The sequence below is a fragment of the Gadus morhua genome, chromosome 13 (assembly GCF_902167405.1).
Source record: "Gadus morhua chromosome 13, gadMor3.0, whole genome shotgun sequence".
NCBI lineage: Eukaryota > Metazoa > Chordata > Actinopteri > Gadiformes > Gadidae > Gadus > Gadus morhua.
The window spans coordinates 27,993,645-28,004,726 of record NC_044060.1 but is presented as its reverse complement, the minus strand read 5'-3'; the positions used below and the strand labels follow the sequence as shown (position 1 = coordinate 28,004,726).

The following is an 11,082-nucleotide window of genomic DNA, read 5'->3' as shown; positions in this document are numbered from 1 at the left end:
TGCCGGTCCGCCAATAAGTCTCATGTTGTCTGGGGTCATGGCTTTAAAGTCTACAAGCAGATACCCATAAGGCATGTCGGTAGCGTCGTTAAAGGCTTCTAGAAAATATTTTGTCTTACACGGAAACATCTGTTTGGCTATCAGCATAATCTGATATTTGTCACGTGGGTTCTTAAACAAAACCATGTAATTGGTATTTAGACTGATTGTACGGCTGGTTTTACCCTGCATGTATAAATTCTGGACCAGATACATACAACTGAGATTACGATGGTGTACATATTTGGTAAAAACGTACTGAACCTCTAAATTATTGCATGCGTCGTTCATCAAGTCGTCAATAATGAGCAGATTTCTAGTATGGACTGGTAAGACTGTATCATCGCATATAGATTTGGGGATCCCTTCTATAAAGTGAATGTTCCTTATTTTAAGCAGATCATCGTATATGGGCTGCCAGCATGAATAAATATATACTATATTTTCAATCTTTTCTGAGAATAACCGATCCATATTTTCAATGACTGTTTTGACAAAGTAGGTTTTGCCGCTGTTTGACGGTCCCGATACTACCATGCTGAACGGGTGTTGAAGTCTAGGGTCGAACGTTGTGTGTACAGCAGCCATCTCTGCGGTCTGTGTGCATCCCCTCTGACGGACGGCTGCCTTGTGACCATAGAACCGTGAAACATGTGACGGTTAACATTCTTTATTAACACATGCATGATTATTAACACAGTCATTCATCAGTAATGCATGACGCATATAAAAGTATATACAGATACATTATGATACATATACATTTAACATGTGAATCCTGTATATATACCCCCTAAAATACAGAATGATTCAAATAAAAAGATTAAAAGGAGAAGAACACATGGATCAATTTGAAAACAATAAATCAAAACAAAATAGTTAATAACATGATTATAGTATAGTATGAATTGATTTTCTTAACACAATATGCATACCACCTCAAAATACAAAATGAATAATATAAAAAGTTATAAAAACACTATAAACACTATAAACAAAATGGTTAATAGCCGTAAGGAAGCGTAGTGTAGTCGGGAAAAACCCTGCGTTTGTTGTAAACCACCCTAAGTCGTTTAACCACAGTAGCGTTTTTAAGCAGAAGCTTATTCTTATTCCTTTGAATGGTATCTACCGTGGTGGTGATGTCGCGGGTTTGCGGCCGATTGTTGACAAAATCATCTATTAGACATTTCAGTGTCTGCTGGGTGACCACTTTGGCATTTGCTGCATTTAAAGTCACCCCTTTGCATTTGACTACAGACTTGTGCTGATGTGTGTGGTAAGCATAGCTTTTAGGACCTGTTGAGACATATTCGCTAATGTAATCCTCCTGCTCGGTACCATACCGATCGCCATCATTTATCTCGTCGGTCAAGTCGCCCAGATAAGGACCTAAAGGGGGTACCCAATCACCCTCCTTAGAAACAAAAATGATGCTGTCTGTGTCACAATAGAGGATACACTCCTGTAATTTGTCTAGAAGGTCATAGAGCATGAGCCTGGCATGGGCCGTAGTCACAGCCCCCACAATCACGTTAACATCCCGAGCCCTTTCGAGACGGGCATCTTTGTGTTTCCATTGTACAAGGGCCACCTCATCAGAAACAAAACAAAAGTGGCTAATGTGATAGCTGTCGCTGAACATGAGCTGGGTGAACCTTTCAGGTTCAGCAATGAGCTCACAAGTGGGTAGGTCTGGGCGTAGCGAAAAGCGACCCCACAGGCTGTTGAGAATCAACTTGTTGCAATTACGCATGGCTTTGTTAACAATCATGTTGTCGTGATCCAGCTGTATGCCTTCCTTAACCAGATAGTTTTGCACATACGCCTGCTGTTTCTCCTCAGTATCCACTGTGCTGGGGTATCCTGAAGCCTCCTGTTTACGCTTGAGAAACGTTTTGACATACCCTTTAAACAGAGACTTTGACCTCTTGGGGTAGTGCCATACTTCATGCATCTGTATTATCAGATACCCCTTTTCTACGGCCTTTTGTACCTCTAAAGTCACCCATGTACCTGTCAGAGCCCTTTCATCGTCGCCGTGATGACATGCGTCTGTCTGATTGAGCGCAGTGGCACATGTACCACAGAGGGGGAACATCAGCTTCCCATGACATCTGTAAGGGAGCACAGGATGGTAAAGACCTCTGGGGGACAACACAGTGCATTTGACAATGCCGAAATACCCATCCAAAGGACCAAAATTCCTGAAAATGATCTGGGGGTGTCCTATAGGATATGGGCAGCGGGCCTGTACTGTGGGGTAGAGAGAGGTAAAGTCATAGTAGCGTATTTTCTCACCGGGCTCGGCCTTGTGGTACATTTTGATGGCATTGGTGCGACCCCCATAGAGAGAGTCGCGAGGATCAATCCTGGGTTGTATCTTCAGAGTAGCCAAGAATGCCTGCACTGCAGCATCTGTCTTTTTCAGTCTGTGCCACTCACACTCCCACATGACCACAACTCTTAAACCATGATCTCTTTTGAGGGCCGTGACTTTGAGGTGAAACTGCAACCATAATTCACCATAGGTCTTTTTGACGACAGGATTCTTGTGACCAGCGTTGTAGCAACGTACACACCCATGATAAAAGCATCCTGCAAATTCATAGGCTGTGTTTATAGCCGGTGCATATCCATCTAGGAAGAATGGACCATATTCAGCCTCCCCGTGCTTGAGAGCGTGCTGAATCTCCAGGTTATTGGAGTGGGATAGATATTCAAGCCACTGGATGGATGCACATGAGAACGACTTTTGCTTTTTCCGATAGACCCCCTCGTAGGTCAATGCCAAGACGTTTTTTTTCAAGAACGACTTTTTGAAGGTGGCCATGCACGCCGAAGCCAGAGTGGCATATGCTAAGGGGTCTATAGTTGCACACTCTATGAAATTTTCCCTGTAGATCCCACACGCCGTGTGCAGGATCCTCACATCGTTGACACAGTAGCGGCGCAGCTGTTTCTGAAGGTCAAATTTTTTGTGCCTTACTGATCTGTACCATATAGCGAAATCTGTCTTTTGATCGCTAGTCATGGACTCATAACCATAATATGAGATCTCAGGGTATGCACCGACATAAGACTCGTTGGTCCGCGTGTTAAATTTATGAGGAAAATGACCTTTCGCCATATCTTCAAAATCCAACGCCTCCGGGGCTTTAGCCAACCGCATGGGCAAAAAGCTAAATGAGTCGACCCATCTCTGGCTGTAGGCATCATCGCGCATCATAACGACTCTGCTACCCTTCATGACTATAAAGGGTATAATACCCTGCTTGGTCATGTATTCCAGAACGAGATAGCTGTCGAAGCCCGATGCGTTGTGTGCAATGAATGTGAACAACCTATAAGCCCCTGTTCTGTAGCGTCTCACAAACTCTCCCACGCAATCTGTACCGTTAGCATACCATTCCTCGCCTTCAGAAGTCTTAGCAGCAACAAAGTTTGCTTCGTGTCGACCCTCATGCACGCACGTTTCGAAATCATAATATATGTAATCATTAGATAAACGGCTATTATCATCATCGTCATCTACAGGTGCAGCCGTCGTATAACGGCTCCCCCGACCTTTGCGTCGACCCTTGCGCTTGCGTTTCTTAAGGCGGTCGTACGGCTGAATAAAACATTCATGTACAGTGTCGCTGAGTATCGGTTCACCGCAGTGATGACACTTTGACACGCTGCATACATGCCCTTTATAGGCCTCCTCCTCCTCCTCCTCCTCCTCCTCCTCCTCCTCCTCCCCCCTCTTCTTTTTCTTCTTTTTCTTCTGCGGTATGATATATTGTCTACAACACCGATTACAGTATTTGATCTTTTCACATGGTATCATTTTATGTACGGCAGAATGTTGCTTATGTATGGCGTAGCAGACCTGCGAGCGGCATATACGACTACAGTCCGTGCACTTTATAGTACGACCTGCCAGGCTATCGCACACTGTCACATTGCAATGGACCGGGCATTTGTGGAATATAATTCCCTCGTGGGCCTTGTAGCAATATTCACACACATGTCGCGTACCAAAGAAAGCCGTGCGGTTCACTATACGATGATAATGGTTATCATGTAGGTACAACCATATTGTTTTAGGATGTTGGCCCGTATGCGTCTGGAACATCTCCAGCTTCTTGAATGCATCATTATGATGAAATATCAAGATTTTAACATCTAGATGTCTCTCAAATTTGAAAACATCCGAGAAACCCACAGAGTGATCTGGACCGTACCCCAGCTCGCTATTTAATTTGCGAGCCGCCTCCAAATTAGTCTCGTCGGGCACTGTACAGCCTCCGGTTACCCCCTCCTGCAGAAAATGTATCATGCATAGTGAGAAACACAAATTGTTATGCGTGTTACTAGGTGTGTAGAGATTTAATTTCTTCTTGTTTATGATCTCATCATAGGGAATTGTTTTTAACTTCAGACGCCCACCACCCCGTTTGTTATGGACCCCTGTGACCACCAGCTCTAACACATCATCCGTCAGACCTGTGTCGTTACTCTGTATGACTTGGCTGATATGATCCATAAACAAATCCGCATTGTAATCATCACCTGCCACAAGCACAGCCTGCACATCAGCTGCCAATGAAGGCCCTCTCAAAACAACGTTTAAGACACTACCGTCGGCTGTACTCTGTGAGCAGTTTGTTATGACCCCCGACAGCCTCTCCCTGATCAAATCAGGGACCTCTTGCACGTTTACAAGGGATATACTTCTCAGATCAATGGTCTGTCTAACCTCAAAACCGTTAAAGCGGGGAAATAATCTAGTATGCAACTCGTCATCATCATCACCGGCCGCCATAGGCGCAGGTGTACCATCATCACCACCATCATCATCACCACAGCCAACAACATCAGCACCGCCATCGTCATCATCAACAGCAACAACACCGCCCCCACCACCACCACCACCGCCACCGTCCTGTATATTCGACTCTATAGAGACACCAGTCCTACCCCCTGCAGCAGCCAGGGGTTCCTGAAAACCCTCACCATCCCCTTCGTCACGTTGCGACACCTGCGATACATCTATCGACGATGTTATGTCTATCTGAGCGGCTATGTCTAGCCTCTCTTGTGCACTAGCCAGCCACCCATCGACAGTGTTAAGTACATCTCTGGTGTATGCCGCCGCATACAACACATCCCGTGTGTCTAAATCCCCGGGGACATCTAACCCCACACACACCTCCCCGCCATCTACACATGGATCGTTCGAAACATTTATCATAGCAGCCCTGTCTAGTGCATCCGTCATTCTACCCCCCCATGCATCAGCAGCAATTAACACACGTCTAGTTCTAGCTATGTCGACGCGTATTTCCCGCATGTCTAAACCACCTTCAGCACTCATGCCCCCACCCCCCACACGTCCTACAGCCAGCAAATGAGACGTATCGCCGGTTGCATCATACTAAGGTGACCAGACGTCCCCGATTTCCGGGGACAGTCCCCGTTTTCGGTGATCTGTCCCCGGTCAAAGCTGTCCCCGGAAATGTGCCCGATTTTGACGGTGAATGGGGGAAAAATGCGCGCAGACTCAAACACCAGTTATTACGGTAGTAATTTAACGCAGCACCAGAGAAGACGTCGTATGACGTACAGACGTTATCAGGACGTACGACCAGACGCAGCAGCATCAACAACAACAATCTAGAGGCGGCAAAAAGGAAAAAGAGAAGATCAGCGGTCTCATAAATGGTATGTTGTGTATGAACTTATTTATTTTGTGTGAATTGGCAGTAGACTTGTGTGTGTGTGTGTGTGTGTGTGTGTGTGTGTGTGTGTGTGTGTGTGTGTGTGTGTGTGTGTGTGTGTGTGTGTGTGTGTGTGTGTGTGAGAAGTGGTAACGTTAAAATAAGTATGATTGTTTATCTGAACTGAAGACCTAACGTAACGTTATAAAAGTCAGTGAACGTGACAATGTTTTCATATCGGTCATTAGTGAAGCTGTAATGTTAACGTTAGCATGAGATTACCAGGTGATGACATTGTATGTGGCTCTGTTTTGGAAGAGGGGGAGGTGGAAGACTGCTTTGGTAGCATATGATTTTCCTGTAGGCATAGGGACCTGAGACTGTTAAAATAATAATAATGATGACATTATTTATTAATAATAAATTAATTAATAATCAGTCAATGGTTGATAGTTGTGTGTGTTAGGCTGCTGTTTTTTTTGTCGGGCTGTGTGGGTAACCAATGACTGTAGTAGTTATAAATGCAGACCATTTGATTAGCTGATGCCCTGAGTCACTGTTTTATGTCAATGTTTTTAGTAAAGGGATAATAAATAAATAAGTAATCAACAGAGTGAAGGAGAGAAGATGAAAAGAGCAGGAGAATAGTATGGAAAGGCAGAAATATAGAAGTAAACAACAGAGGGAAGCTAAGGAGAGAAGAAAGAAGGGTGAAGAAAAGAAAAGCATTGAAGGAGAAGAGAACAGACGAGAGTATTACATCTTTTTATATGTTTTGACTTGGTAATTATTACTAATTACATCTTGATGATATTTACTAGCTACTGGTCTGGCAGCTGTCTTTGCACATGACACTTAACTTTGGAAGAGAGATTTTTTTCTCATGTATTATTCTATATTTGTGTTTTTGACACTGCTGTGCACTACTGATACATGATATTTGTGGGTGCTGATATTTTGATGTATTAACCTTTTGCAGGGGCGCCACCGGGGATGTTGGGCCCCATTAAAAGATATCACACTGGGTCCCACCATCACACACACACAGGCAACGCCAACCATGTGCAGTTTCTGTAACCACACCTCTACCTGTGAAGGCTTCAATTATCTTATTGTCCGATACTAACTTTACAATATGACATTGAGTTGTGATAATATAACACTGTGAAGACATGAAGGAAACATTCTGCATACTGATAGTGTTTGTTTAATTATAAATTTGATTTTCCATTAAAATCCATTAATGATGTTTTTTTATTAACATAACTAATGTTCTAATATTTTTTCAGGGCCCCTGTCAGTCACTGGCCCACAGAATTTTCCTAACTTTTCGCCCACTAAGCTGGTTAAAATAAATGAAAAAGTACTTGTCCCCATTTTTTATTTCATAATGATAATATGTAAGGATTTTTCACCGCCGCATTGAAAATGTCCCCGATTTTCAGTTCAGAAATCTGGTCACCTTACATCATACCTCATTGCCATCTCTTCAAGTTCTACATCCATAATGCTACCCCCGCTATCAGATCTACGCCGTCTCTTGGGATTTACATCTACAGATTTGAATTTCCTTTTTCTGGGGCTAATAGCTTTATGCATTGTGTTCAGCTATAGTTTTTATGCCGATAGATAAAAAAAATAAAAAAAAGTTAGTCAGATATTAAAAGAAAAAAGTTTTATTGCGTTCAGTTTAAAACAAAAAAAATTACCCTCTCCACAGAATAAACGAAAAAAGCAAACAAACAAAAAATAAAAAGAACACCCCAAAACCACAAATCAAATACTAACGATTCATCGTAAGCTTATCCAGTGCATTATTCATAACAGTCATCCGGGCAGACAGGGCCTTGTAGGCCCTGATGTTATCCTGCGCCGTATCTTCAATTAGCCATATTTTCCGAGCTATATTAGATATCTTAGGCCCCCTATCCAAAGCCAGAGTGTTAACACGCACTGCTGCCTCGACTGCCAAATTCTTCTGCTGTATTGATTCTATAGCCAGACCATAACGCACTAGCGCGGCTTTCTGGGATGCAATAGCACGACGATCACGCGCTATCTCGGCCTTGATGGCCCCGAGTGTCTTGAGTGACTGCTTCGTTTGCTCTTCGATAGCCTGAAATCTGATGTCATTACGTTTCACAGACAATGCACCCAGTTTACACTGACGACCAATGGTTAAGGCATTTACATCAGCCGCTGTAGTTACCACGGTTAATTTATCAGCACAATCCTTACAACATTTGGTACATGGCCCACCCGCAATGTATTCACCAGCAACCGCTGCACCGACAGGTAGGAGCGTAGCCACTGCCCCGTAGGCGTAGGGACTCACAGTGCCTGGCGGATCGTGAATAGAGGCCTGGATGATGGGTAGTGATCCAGAGGCGGGGGCTGCAGGCTGATGGTTTACAGGTTCTGCCCTGGCGGTACCCCCTACGGAAGTAGCTGGAGGGTCTATCCACTGAGCTGGAGTGAAGTCGAGCTGTTCCAACAGCGCTGAGGGCCACAACGGAATGTCGGCGAGAGCCTCGATATCCTCATCGGTCAGTTCTGGTAGTGGTGCATACTGAGGGTCACCAAGGACTGTTTGTAATAGAAAAAAGAAATAGACATAATCATTATCACACCCCGCATGTTCATCCCACCTCTATAGCATATACATTTTTCTTTAATTTCCTACCATGCTGAATGCATCCATCCGGCTGTACAGTAACGGTCTCTGCAGGCGGCGCAGACACATGCACATCCACCGCCCCGACAACTTGTTGTTTGGACTCAGACCATACGGTCCCTGGCTGCGCGATTTGTGGGTTTATAACTGCCTGGAGAACCAAGTTATAATTCTCTGGAGCTAAAACACTATCAGCGGTGTCCTTGCGTCCCTTTTTATACGGGATCTGCTGTTGCACCACTGTTAGCGGCGAGCAGGGTAGAGGCAGAGCACGGTTCGGTCTTTTAAGGTTTTTCTTGGTTAGACGGTTTGATCCAGGGGTCCACTGTTTCACACTATTCACGATAGGCACTATACGTAAACCAATAAAAAAAAACAGAAAATACAAAAGTATACAGGGGTTAGGGATGGCTGGTCTTTTTTATTATTCATTATTAAATGCACAATAAAATAGATGTAATACATGTATGAAAATAGCGTGTGTACTAATAACTCACCATAACTACCACAGGCCTCCACATTGGTCCGATCTCCGAGTATTGTTCTTTGATTATTCAACCGAATATCATATGCACCTGCTACACCACAGAAACATACGATTTAGCGGTTATTCTATGCATATATTATAGCCGATAATAATAATGATAGAGTGAGAGGGATCTATATATTATACGCTGCTATAAAATCATCTTCCGTGCGCGTGGACCCTGATGCCTTTTCACGCTCTCATAGCCGACGTCAGAAATCACTGCGGAAAAACTATGTATCAATCAGATATGGGCCGCGTATACACATGGTCATAGTCATGATATAATAATAATAATAATATATTACACTCATATGAATACTTACAGTCAGTAGGCATAGTTGCGCAGGTTGGAGTAGCTGTTTTTTTTTTTTTCTTCTCTTTTTTCTGCAGCCGCTATGACGAGTCTACTAGCTTAGCCTAGCTCTCAGACGTTTGGAGGATCAGGGCTATGTTCATTCTGCACTGGGTCGATATATACCCCCGATAGATAATCACCAGTATACCCGACCCTCCTACCCCCGGTGTCATGACCTCCTGACCAATAGACACACCGTTAGTGCGCATGCCTAGATACCAATGGCCTACGCCTACTCATTCACACAATAGACTATATACTATTGATAAGTACGGTTAATACATATATCTTATAATAAACGAAATTAATAGAACATCATTTAATAGTATCATGATAACTCCTAATATGTTGTCTAAGTGACCCACAAACGGAACCCGCATATGGTGAACACCTCTTTTTAACCCTGATATATCACATTATGAATACCCCCTATAATACGATGACCTCTATACACATATATATATATATATATATATATATGTATGTATTAAGAGGTTACATATAATAATATTCAACGCATTATTACATCAAACACACACACACACACACACACACACACACACACACACACACACACACACACACACACACACACACACACACACACACAAATTCACTTAGGCTGGCTTATGGAGGATGTGGGTGTCTACTAGATGGTAAACATGTAGCCCTAAGGCTATTGGCGACACTAGCCCTAGGGCCGAAGAACAACGCCATACACCCAACACAATGCCTGGAATCTGATTACAACACACGCAAAGAGAGGAAGCGACATGGCCATACAACGCTTCACATGACCCCTAGCAGGCTCGCACTCTAGATGACCCATAAGTAGAGGAGAACGTAGGCCCTATATTAAACCACACAGAATAGCAATAAGTCACACACAAATTCACTTAGGTATGCTTATGGTGGATGTGGTTGTTTACCAGATGGTAAACATGCAACCCTAAGGCTATTGGCGACGCTAACCAGAGGGTCGCAGACCAAGTCCACACATCATTAGGAGTCGTATACTTACCGTCACCGTGTGTCACGACGTCCTGTCCAGTAGACACACTGATAATACACAGTTCCTAGACACCAATGGCCTACGCCTACTCATTCACACACTAGACTATCTACTATTGATAAGTATGGTTAATACATATATCTTATAATAAACGAAATTATTAAAACATCATTTAATAGTATCATGATAACTCCTAATATGTTGTCTAAGTGACCCACAAACGGAACCCGCATATGGTGAACACCTCTTTTTAACCCTGATATATCACATTATGAATACCCCCTATAATACGATGACCTCTATACACATATATATATATATATATATATATATATATATATATATATATATATATATATATCTCAAGAGATTACATATAATAATATTTAACGCATTTTACATCAAAACACACACACACACCCACACCCACACCCACACACACACACAAATTCACTTTGGCTGGCTTATGGATGATGTGGTTGTCTACCAGATGGTAAACATGTAGCCCTAAGGCTATTGGCGACGCTAGCCAGAGGGGGGAAGAACAACACCATACCCCCAAAACGTTGCCTGGAATCTGATTACAACACACGCAAAGAGAGGAAGAGACATGGCCGTACAACGCTTCACATGACCCCTAGCAGGCTCGCACTCTAGATGACCCATAAGGCACAACGCAGACATTATACATGACAACACCAACCGGAAGTGCCGTCATAAACACCCCCACCACCCCCCTCCCCCCAACCGGAAGTTCCTATTTTCATA

The 11,082-nt window shown here is 43.4% G+C and overlaps 1 long non-coding RNA gene across 1 annotated transcript; it reads right to left on the bottom strand.

The window, feature by feature from the left end:
- Positions 1-7,224: 7,224 nt before the first annotated feature.
- Positions 7,225-9,002, bottom strand: LOC115556661 (uncharacterized). The gene is made up of 3 exons (XR_003979101.1): positions 8,916-9,002; positions 8,428-8,769; positions 7,225-8,330 (listed from the first exon to the last, which is right to left on the bottom strand). It is a non-coding gene; the product is annotated as an uncharacterized LOC115556661 (long non-coding RNA).
- Positions 9,003-11,082: the final 2,080 nt, after the last annotated feature.